Source organism: Mesoplodon mirus, assembly GCF_964341445.2.
Source record: "Mesoplodon mirus genome assembly, chromosome: 13".
Taxonomy (NCBI): Eukaryota; Metazoa; Chordata; class Mammalia; order Artiodactyla; family Ziphiidae; genus Mesoplodon; species Mesoplodon mirus.
The window spans coordinates 82,809,921-82,822,072 of NC_138989.1; the positions used below are offsets into that span (position 1 = coordinate 82,809,921).

Sequence of the window (12,152 nt, forward strand, 5' to 3'; positions counted from 1 at the left end):
AATTGTGCTACAGTTACGTTGTTATCACACAAGTGTGTTTCTTCTGTTTTCCCATGGAGACATATATAACGATTTGTAGAAGCAAGGAAGATAAAACTTATATGGAATTTTCGGGTGTCTGTTATAATCTCTGGATTCCAAAGCCTGGGATTACTCACCATGTGATGGTCTGCTCTGTTAATGAGAAAAATATATAGAGTCTGCACCTCCTGGGAGTGCTTGGGCGGTTGGTTAAGATGCGTAGCAGAGTTCAGCTTCAGTAGAAGCTATTGGCTGGTGATTAAAGGAAATTTAACTGCAAAACCTTACCTTAATGTACGGTTCTTAACAACTAATGACCTATCCTGTAACCAAGGATAAACTTCTGTTACAGGTGAAATACCTTATAATTTCAATCAGGGTCTTAATAGCCAAGCACCTGGTGAATTGTGTTGAGAGATGAGTAGATAAGCTCTGCTGAGTTACTAATTGTCCCAATAACTTTTCTCATTTTTCCTATAATTTTACAACCTCTGGTTCTTAGCAACCAAGAATAAGAATGACATTTTCTATACTCTTACTGCAAAGAAGTGTAGCCATGTTCTGGCCAGGCGGGCTTTGAGTGGAGGGTATGAGGCCCACCCTCCATCCCCCTTTTCCCTTCTTACCGGCAGGATCACAGGTGTGAGTGAGTCCTCTTAGACCCCGAGGATGAAGCAACCCTCTTGGGATGGCAGAACGACCAGGCCGAGGAAGATGCCCATGTACCAGACCCCAGGAGCCGCCCTACAAGCCCTGGACAACTTTTACCCAGACTACTGGATGAGTGAGAAAAAGGTCAGTCATGTTTAAGCTACCATAATCATTCTCTATTCTAGCAGCCAAATCTAATCTTAACCAACACAGAGAGTTGTAAGAAATCCAGGCCAAAAACTAAAATAGCAGAAGCATCATGAAATAGTCAGTTAGACCACAGGGGTTGATGTTCAGGAAAGAAAGAACATTTGGTGAAAGGAAGACAAGGTGTGTTTTTCAGCTGTTTCCACAATGTCAAAGGCAGAAACTGGTAGAAAGCAGGTGCTCGAACAATGTTTGCTGAAGCTTCTGTGAAGTGAGACCCTGGGCAGGGGTGGGGTAGGAAGATCTTAATAACCCCACAGAGTGGAAATAAAGAGGGATCAAAAGGGCCTCTGGCTCCAAAAGTTCCTGTAGGAATACTGTTCCCAGTATTTTAAGAAAAAAAAGAAAAAGCTTTCTTGGGATGTTCTCATTGTTTTCAGACAACGTAACTCCAAAATTTGGACATTAAAACAATAACAGCAGCAGCAGAGGCAACTGGAAATAACATACATTTTAGCCAAACAAATGAGGAAGGGTAGAGACTGCATTTGTTTCCCTGGAGAAATTGAGTAAAATGCTTTCCTCGCGGAATAGAAAGTGCAGCAGGATTGTTAATCTTGATAATCTGCTCAAGGGAAACTAGTCTTTAGAGACTAATATTTCAAACTAAGGGAAAACAGCCTGCCAGAAACAAAGGCACAGGAAATCCCTCAACAAGATATTCAATTGTGAGCAATTTATGTAAAATATCTTAAGATGGGTATGGTGTTTGAGATACGGTGGATACATTTTAATTGGAGATGGAGCGGTTAATGTATCATAGAGTCTATTGATTATAATTATCTACTAAGATATCACAGAAATAATTTAGTGTAACAGATAGTTATTGAACACTCTGCTAAGATTTATGGAAGATGCAAATGGGGCCACATATCGTCTCTGCTCTTAGGTGACTTTCTTTCTGAAGAAAAAGCCTAGCTGCACTTGCAAATGCAGTTCCTAAAAGAAACAGAAATTGAACTAAACAAGAAAGCTAGTTATTGTTATTTCTGTGTGAATTTAGGACCTCTTCCAAATGGAGAAATATTCAATTATATTGAGTGCTGTTTGGGTAAGTATGAACTATAGGAATCATTGATGCCTTGCTAATACCTGAAACACATGTGTTACGACTTTCTCCATTGCCCGACTTAGAAAATCAACTCAAGCTTCCCAAGGCGGAAAGGATATGCACGTATTGATTGCTGAACATGAAATATCTACATTATTTTCACAGCTTGCTGTTTTCAAGCAAACCAAGGATCTTCTTTACTTTTCTTTTTTCTTTTCTCTTTTCCTTCTTTTTCTTTTGACTGTAAAACCTCCAGGGATAAATCTGTCTGTCTTGCTTTGTGTCATGTGTACAACCCCGATCCAAGGAAGGTGGAATACTTCAGTCTGACTCATTCCTGGGCAGGGTTGGCCCCAACCAAACCTAATAGACTGAGAAGTATTTTTTTCAAGTGAGAGAAAGGAGATTAGCCAAAGGAAGTCATTCTAGGTACACACACGTGTCTTCTTAAGTTCACCAAGTTTAGACAACTACTCAGGAGAAAGAGATGGAAAAAACTGGTGGGTTTTTTTTGTTCTGTTTTGTTTTGTTTCTTAACTAAGTAGAAGATGGGATGAACAGAAAACAAGGTAATATTTTAATTTCTTTATAGTAGGTATATGACTTAGGACAGTAATTCCCAAGTATGTTTCTTGTGTGATATTATATAGTGAAAGGTTTCCATGAGCTAATATATACAGCAAACATTGTGTGTTGTGTCCTTCTCTTCAAACTTTTCAATGCACGTTAGTGTACAAAAAACTGAAGTCACTTAGGATAAATAAGCCCTAAAACACCATTTATTCTATTTGACCAAAGATTTATAAAACTTACAAAATATAAAAATTCCAAACAGTGGTTTAGGAATGAAGAACCACCATCCCTATGAAGAGAGCTTGAAATGGAAATTTTTTCAGGAATGAGAAAAGGTTAAAACTACTATGTAAAACCAGGCATCATGAAGTACAGAAGGTATAATTTAGAAAAATTATTAACTATCACGAAATGGCAATGAGGAATCAAAAGGCACACTATCTTCGGAAACTGTCAGATGTTTCTACACCAACAAATAGAATATGAATAATAATCAAACATGGAGCTGTAAATATGATCTTAAGCATACTGTTAAACAGGATTTCTGTTACGTATTGAAAAACATAACCACTCTTAGGCATGTTGGAGCTAAATAAGTACTAATTACTCCAAACGAAACATATCCTATGTAGATCAATAAACTCTGTAAACATTGTATATCTGTATTTCAGTAAGGCATATGTTATGGACTGAATTGTCTCTCCCCCAAAAAAGATATGTTGAAGTCTTAACTCCTAGAACATCAGAATGTGACCTTTTTTGAAAATAGAATCTTTATAGAGGTTATCAAGTTAAAATGAGGTCATTAGGGAGGGCCTGCATCCAGTATGATTGGTGGCCTTATACACAGGGGAAATTTAGACACAGAGACAGGCATGAACACAGAGAAGATGAAATAAAGGCACACAGGGAGAAGACGGCCATGTGACTGGAGTGATGTATCTACAAGCTAAGGAACGCCAAGGACTGTCAACAAGCACCAGACACTAGAAGATGCAAAGAAGGTTCTTCCCTAGAGCTGCCAGAGGGAGCATGCCCTTCCTGATACCTTCATTTTGGACTTCTAATCTCCAGAACCGTGAGACAATACATTTTGGTGTTTTAAGCTACTCTCTTGTTGGTGTTTTGTTATGGCAGCTCTAGGAAACTGACACAGCATACAGCAAGGTCCTGACATCAGAGTCTTCAACCTCCTTGTTACATGGCAATCTTAACTTTATTTGCAACCCTCCCATCCCAACTACCTACAGACGATAATTAGCACTCCCAGCACCCGGAAACTTGTGTCAGTGTTTGTTCATGACACTCACAGAGTCATCCGTACTTAATCAGCCCCCAGTCAGTACTTTTTGGTTTCTGGGGTCATACTTTAACACAGGCGTGCCTCCTGAGTGCCCTTGGCTTGTCCAATTGATATAAGAACAAGTGCATATCACTCATATCACTTTCACAAATGAGCTCATACCAATTGTTAGGTAATTCATTAAGAATCTTCAAAAAACACTCAACAGACTGAAAGATCATCCAAAACAGATGATGTGAAATTGATAGGGAAGAATATGAAAAACTACAACTGTATTCCAAAGGAAAGTTCCAGCAGTCCCACCTCAAATGTAATTTCATTCCTTGGATTTCTGCTGGGAAATCCAGCTTGTCTTTGAGGTCACCCAGCTTTTGGCTTTGTCCCCTGTAGGGCTGTCACTGATGCGTAGGAGGACTGTGCTCCATACACAAGTCTGCTGGAACGCTGATCCTCCTGTCCACATGTGTCTGTCTTTTCACCAGGCTGTGCACATGCCTTATCTTTCCAAAGCACCACACCTGGGATCGGAGTGGGCACATTCTACACATTTTTGAAATGTTGAACAAAAATCCTTTTAGTGAAGACAGAGAAATTTTGGCAGCATAAATAGTTTTGTTAGGTATATTTCAAGAAGTTTGAAAAACTCTATACAAAGAATAATGGAACACTTAATGGACAAGGAATGAGGATAATTATTATAATGGGATAGCAAGAAAAGCAGTCAGTATCTTAGATGAACCATACTGATTCCTCAAGGACCCCAATGTTTGACAGCAGCCTGTAAGTTTTTAGATCTTTTTTTTAAATTGAAGTATAGTTGATTTACAATGTTGTTAGTTTCAGATATACAGCAAAGTGATTCAGTTATTCTCCAGTATTTAAATAACATTCTGCTGATTTTTTCCATTCTCGTTCAATTCTGCTTTGGTGAGTGCTACAGAATATTGTTATGTACAGGAAGCATCTTTTATTGACAACAAATATTAGTATACTACTTCTACTTCCCAGAAAGAGTTATTTTTTTTGTTATCAGATAGCCTTCTATGTTATTGACTATTATTTACTGAACACCTGCTAAATGCAAATCGTGAGAGATACAAATGTGTGTTTCATCCATTTGAGGATATTTCCATTTAGAATGGGAATTATCACATATATTATTTTATTTTCTTTTTTTTTTTTAGATGTTGGGGGTAGGAGTTTATTAATTTATTTTATTTATTTTTGCTGTGTTGGGTCTTTGTTTCTGTGCGAGGGCTTTCTCCAGTTGTGGCAAGCAGGGGCCACTCTTCATCGTGGTGCGCGGGCCTCTCACTATCGCGGCCTCTCTTATTGCGGAGCACAGGCTCCAGACGCGCAGGCTCAGTAGTTGTGGCTCATGGGCCTAGTTGCCCCGCGGCATGTGGGATCCTCCCAGACCAGGGCTCGAACCCATGTCCCCTGCATTAGCAGGTGGATTCTCAACCACTGCGCCACCAGGGAAGCCCCCACATATATTATTTTAAAGTACAAGGTAGTATATAAAATATATGTCATGGTTGGTACAGATGGTAAATACTATGATGTCCTAAAAAGGAGCAATTGTTGTGTATGGTCTCAGCTGGGGAATGTTTTCAGCTGGATCCTGAAAAAAGAACAGTTTTTGTATAAGTGGAGATAAAGTGCCAGATTTTCAGCAATTCATTATTACCATTACCTAATAAAATCTGTCATTAATTTTTAATTCACAGAAAATTTTTATATTTAAGCAACAGTTCCAGGGAAAGCTCCAGATTGTCCAAGACTTACTGAAAAGTTACAGTAATCAAGATAGTGTAATCAGCATAAAAGTAGACATACAAATCAATAGAACAGAGTAGAGAATACAGAAGTATACCCAGGCAAATATAGTTAATAATTTTTGACAAACTTACCAAGGTAACTCAAGTAGGAAATTATAATCACTTCTACAAATGATGTTATAACAGCTAATTATGTATAGGACAAATAAACATCAGCCCGTACCTCACACAAAAGACAAGTTTTAACTTGAAACAGATATAGATCTAAGCATAAACGCTAAAACTATAAAACATATTCTAGAAAACAGAAGATAAAATCTTTCCAAACTCAGATTAGGGAAAAAATTTCTTAGAAAACACACTAAAAGTACTTACCATAAAAGAAAAGAAATGATAAATAAGTGTGGTGTACAACATAATGCTCCCTTCCCCCAAATTTGTCCATATCTTTACCTCCAGAACCTGTAAATATATTAGATTGCATACCAAAAAGGACTTTGCAGATGTAATTATGTTAAGAATTTGGAGATGGATTATCAGGGTGGGCTCAATCTAATCATGGGAATCCATCAAAGCAGAGAGAGACATGACTAAGGAAGAACTGCCAGAGATATGCACTGTTCCTGGCTTTGAACATGCAGGTAGGAGAACGTGAGCCTAGGAACGTGGGCAGATTCTGGAATCTGGGCAAGGTGAGAAAAGGCATCCTTTGCTAGAGCCTCCAAAAACAAATGAAAGAGCTGGGTTGATTCAACAGAAATACGTTGTTTATAGAGAGAATAATTTTTCATCCTCCCCCAGAATGAATGTTTTGAAAATAAGCTGTGATGTGGAAATCGTAATGATTCATTATAGAGGTTGGTAATCACAGATGATATGACACCCACAACTAACAAAGGCTGTCACAACCAGCCCTGCTTTGAAACTTGATAAATTTCTTTCAACATGGCTTTTCAGCTATTCTAATTGCCCAGCCCAATTAATCAATCCTAGAGTTCATATTTGAATGGATGGTAGTTGTAATGGTTTAAGGCACGTACAAAATACTAATGAGAGGTTTCTTCATTTACCTGTCCAGAACAAAGAACACATAGTGTCTTAATTTACAAAGCAATCAGCTACTTCAAGCTTTCTGCACTTGTATTGAATGTCCAACCTCATGACATCTTTCCTCGCTCTCAAGAGAAGGCTTGGCTTTGAGAAAAGCCTGGAAATGTCAATTTTCTGCCACTCAGTCTATGGATTGAATTGTGTGTCCATGCTTCCTCCATGCATTGTGCTGCAGTGCACACATGGGTTTCTTCTCCTGTCTCAGTCGAGTGGTTCTTCCGTGCTTATCATTGTGTCACCCTGTCCCTGTAGAGAACTTGTTTGCAATGACTACCCCTTTATCTCTTTTTCTCATTATCTCTCTTCAACTTGCTCTTCCAAAACAGTATTTAAACCTGCTCAGATTTTTTTCCTTCCTTAACTTACCTCCCAGGATTGTCTGCACTAGCTTTTCACAAACTAAGCTGCATGTCAGCACCATCTGGGAAGCTACTTCAAAATGCATTTATGCTCTATTATGAGAAATTCAGATTCAATAGGTATTCTATAAGTATTAGTAACTTGCCTTTTATTTTATTTCCTTAATCAGTTACTTTATTTTTAGTGAGCAAGCAAATTCCATGCAAATATCAAAGTCTCATTTTTCATTTATGCTGTACATTGTGTCACACTCTGCTGTTGGACAAAATGGTCAAAGAAATGAAAAATTACATGTTTTATGACATAAAATACTGTTAGTAGAGACCTTATGAGTTCAAATCACATTATGTCTGTTTGAATATCCTTTACTGGCTAAGGGAATAGTCATAATGTATATAATATATATATATATAATATACTTAAAATGCCAGCTTTCACTATCTCTGCTTTTTTTTTCATAAATTTATTTATTTTTGGCTGCATTGGATCCTCGTTGCTGCATGTGGGCTTTCTGTTTTTAGTTGCGGCAAGCGGGGGTTACTCTTCATTGCAGTGCGCAGGCTTCTCATTGCAGTGGCTTCTCTTGTTGCAGAGCACCGGCTCTAGGCACACGGGCTTCAGTAGTTGTGGCACATGGGCTTGGTGGTTGTGGCTCACAGGCTCTAGAGTACAGGCTCAGTAGTTGTGGTGCACGGGCTTAGTTGCTCCGTGGCATGTGGGATCTTCCCGGACTAGGGCTCAAACCCGTGTCCCCTGCATTGGCAGGTTGATTCTTAACCACTGTGCCACCAGGGAATCCCCACCAACTCTGCTTTTCAATTCCCATTCATTCCTTGGCTCACCTGCTCACTACTTGTGTCTCTCTTTAGGAATTAAGCAGCTTTCCTGAGACAATAAACAGGGGATTTTTTAGCCATTTATCACATTATTCGGCACACTAAAAACACATTAACATATGAAAACTTGGAAATATTAACATGTAGAAAAGATGGATATTTGGAAGACTTTAAAGTAGCCAAAAGAATAGAGCCACACTGAAATGCTTACTAAACTTTCTGTCACTTAACTACTCTAGAAAAAGAACGTTAAAAGGCTATTGGAGACTTTAATGGCATACTCAAACAGCTGTAGATTTAGAAATTTTAGCTATTTATACATTAAAATCACACTGTGAGAAAACCCTCTGCAAGCCAGACCTATAGCTGCAAGTCATAGATTGTGATTTGCAACAATGAAAGACAGAGCTGATTCTTAATAGAGCAAAGCTGTCTTTCTATAGAGCTTCCATTACAGGTCCAAATTTTGGGCTAATATCTTTTCAAGCTGGGATTCTCTTATTTTTGAGGACTTTATTCCAAGGTGAATCATGTGGTGTTTTGAAAAGAAGTGGCTTCAATGGCTGAACAAGCAGAAGGCCTATCTGTATCTGCTTTCTTGTCTACATTGTTGGAGTGAGTGGTTAATTATTGCCTGTTACTAGACTTCTCATATTGTCTTTGACAGCTGGCTTCTAGGTAGGTTCTGTGTAGGTGAGTTCAAGGCCTTTAGGTATTCAATTCTTAGATATATTTAGCCAGCATTTGAGTTTGTTACTCTCTTTAATGCTAACATAAAGACTTCACAAATGAGCAGACTAACATTTCCCTTCTTACTGTTGACCAGATGTCTGGTGGGCTTCCCTGAAGCCTTGACTGGCCCAATTCATTGCCACTGTTTATGTTGAATGTTCCTCACGCAGACATGATTCCGTTGGTGCTTATATTTCTTCACTTGTACATTGAACAGATGTTGGTTGAGTTCTGGGGATTCAGCAATGAACCAAATATGTCTTCATATACTTTACATTTGATTTGATGGCTGCTCTGGTTATCCTCAAAAACTTTTAGCCTTGGTACACAACGACATGATTTAACCAATTCAGAAACTCCCTGCATTTTTAGGGTTACTGTTCCATGACTTGGTATTGAACTCCATATGTATTTCCAGTCTTATTTGTAATCGAAGCTCCTCTGAGAGCATGTTTTGGGTCTTATATTCATATTTTAAAATCATTTATTTATTGCTAATAATAACAAACATATAGTGCTCACTATCTACCAGAAATTGTTCTTTACATAATATATATTTTGATGCTTTATATAAATTAGCTCATTTAATCTTCACAACCATCATATGAGTTAGATAGCGTTGTTATTCCTCTTTTACAGACAAGGAAATTGGTGCACAGACAGGTCTATTAACTTGCCCAAAGTTAGCTATTAAGTGGCAGAACAGGTGTTCAAACCTAAACCATCTGGCTCTGGAGACTGTGCTTATAACTGCTACCAGGAATGTTCATTTCGTAAGTGCCTTTTAATACTGTTTGTGCATATAATTTTACTAGTTTAATATAAAACATATTAAAAGACATATAGGAGTATTAGTATTGCAAAACCAACTTTAACCGGATATAAAAACACTTTTCTCAGACAATCACTGTTAATTTATGATGTCTGTCACCCACAGACTCTTCTACCTTTCTGCCTAAATACACTTACCTCGGGCATCATTGGGCACATACGTTTACATCTCTAGCCACCCAAGGTTTTCACAGCTCTTGTATAATTTTATTTTGAAGATAAAAGAAGTGATGGATGAAGAGATAAGAAGCGCTGTGGACAGAATTGTGTCCCCTCCACCCAAGTTCATATACTGAAGCCTTAATCTTCAATGTGGTGGTATTTGGAGATGGGGCCTTTGGGAGGTAATTAGGGTTAGTTGAGGTCATGAGGGTGGGACCCCCACGATGGGATTAGTGGCCTTATAAGAAGAGGAAAAGAGAGAGCCTGCTCTCTCTGCCATGTTAAGACACAGAGAAAAATTGACTGCCTGCTGGCCAGGAAGAGAACTCTCATCAGGAACGGAACGTGCTGGAGCCTTGATCTTGGACTTTCCAGCCTCAGAACTGTGGGAAATAAATGTGTGCTGTTTAAGCCACTTGGTCTATTGCATTTTGTTAAAGCTACCTGAGCAGACAAATATAAGAAGGAAGAAAAAAAAGGAGTGACAGATGGAGTTCTTATGGGAATTGTCATCTGACTTTAACCAGGTCTCAAACCTATTTGTTTCTTTGTTTTGGTTACAAAATGACTAATAACTGTGACTAAAGGTTGAAAGTTTTATATATACCTAGTTATATATACTCAGTTATATAAACATATGCTTAGCTATATAAATATGTACTTTAAATACTTAGTTATGTATGTATATGTACATGCAAGTGAATACACTTTTGTTGAACTTTCCAGTTTCATGAGTTGTTAAATACTTTAAAATTTATTAATGTAGAATACTTGAAGCATTAAAAAATTTTTGTCAGCATTATTCTTTGTGTGTGTTTAACGATTATTTCCTGGCATGTATCGCCATCAAATGACATTCTGTTATTTCTTAACATATGTATTATTTGCTTATATCTGTTGATTTGTTGAATTGCATGAACAGATATGATGCAAGCTGGCTGTGAGATCCATAGCTCCCTTAAGAACTCAGACTAATGGTAATATGTAATTACACTTTTTATTTAAAAGCTCTTCTAGACCCAACAACTAGAATTAGAGGAGTATATTTGCTTTGAGGTTGGTATTCATATCACCACAATATTTAGATTTTTCCCATATTGATCTAGCACTGAGTAGCAGACCTGAAAGATGTTTACTAAAAACACAGTGAATACCAAATAAATAACCAACCCAAATATGGAAATCTGAAGAAATCACAGCCACCTTGTGGTCAAAAGACTGTCAACTTCTAGAGGTGTCAACTTCTAGGATGACACATTGTTTCAGAGAGCTGTATAAGAGAGCAAAAAAAGAAAAGTTTCTGGAACTGAGCCACATCTTGGGTAAGTGCTGGATTTGTGGATGTAACCTGTGAGTCACTTAAAATTTTAATTTTTAAAATTTCATTATGCCAACTATAATGTCTAGGAGAATAGATCAAGTTACATGACCAAAAAGAACATTTGTATACTTGTTGTGCTCTACATTTTTCTATACCAAAAACATCTCTATCATTTAAAGATATCTTTCTAATATTACTGAATTATTTAGGGCAAGATATGTGGACTAGAATCAGCATTACTCTTAGTGGGACTCTCAAGTTATATTTCTATCAGCTTTGAAAGATTCGGCCAGGACCTGTTAGCAAAGCATAAAATATTGTGTATGTGTTTGCTTGTATGTTTGTATATGTGCATAAGTGTGTGTTTAGGAATGGAGAGTTTGCCTAGAGAAGTATATGGTATACAAGAAAGTAGCTTTAAAAATAGAAAGCAATTGTTAACAGTACATAGATTGATGTTATTAAAAATGTCCCCTCTCAGCTTTCAATATAATATCATAATGATATATACAGACATATTAAGGAAACACATTGAAAAGATAAAGTTAATAAATGTTTTAAAAAATTTTTTAAGCTAAATTCTAAATGGCTTTGATAATGACTAACTAAAATGGAATTGGGAGTTTCATAGCAGGGGGAATTAAAACCATTTTTCTTTTCTACTAGACTTGAGGCCATTTAGCTGTCATCCTCTGTTTTTACTGACTAGCTTCCTGAGGGTTGTCGTGTGTTGCTCTTTGCTCACAGAGGTGGTTTTGTTTATTTCACATTTTTTATCTTTTATATACAGTTCTCCACATAATCATGAAAATCTGCCTGTAAGCCTCAAAGCACTTAGACATGCTTTGAATTAAGGATCCAAAACAGAGTAATAATCTGCCCTTAGAAGTTCATAATATACACTCAGCAGCGGGAGGATCCTATCTGGACAGCAGGCTGGTTTTGTTTTCCAAGTGTTTTGAACTCAAAGGGAAAAAAATGTTAACTTCTTAAATAAAACAGCAGTCATCAACTACTGTTCTCATTTGAACATAGTTTGTCTTAATTTAACAGACTTTATGATGATGGGTTTAGAATAATTTTATTTAATGAATTTTAAAGGCAGAATATTCAGGTCACAGATGCTGTATCTTTAGAATAAGGCAAAATGAAGTAGTATCAAGCTCCGTCTTAGTAAAGCATATTATTTTGATCATTCAGAGAAGACAGGACA

At 37.3% G+C, this 12,152-nt stretch overlaps 1 long non-coding RNA gene across 1 annotated transcript; it reads left to right on the forward strand.

Moving 5' to 3' along the window:
- Positions 1 to 737: 737 nt before the first annotated feature.
- Positions 738 to 10,207, forward strand: LOC309814693. The gene is made up of 3 exons (XR_014295737.1): positions 738 to 816; positions 6,389 to 6,444; positions 9,675 to 10,207. It is a non-coding gene; the product is annotated as an uncharacterized lncRNA (long non-coding RNA).
- The last annotated feature ends 1,945 nt before the right edge of the window (positions 10,208 to 12,152 follow it).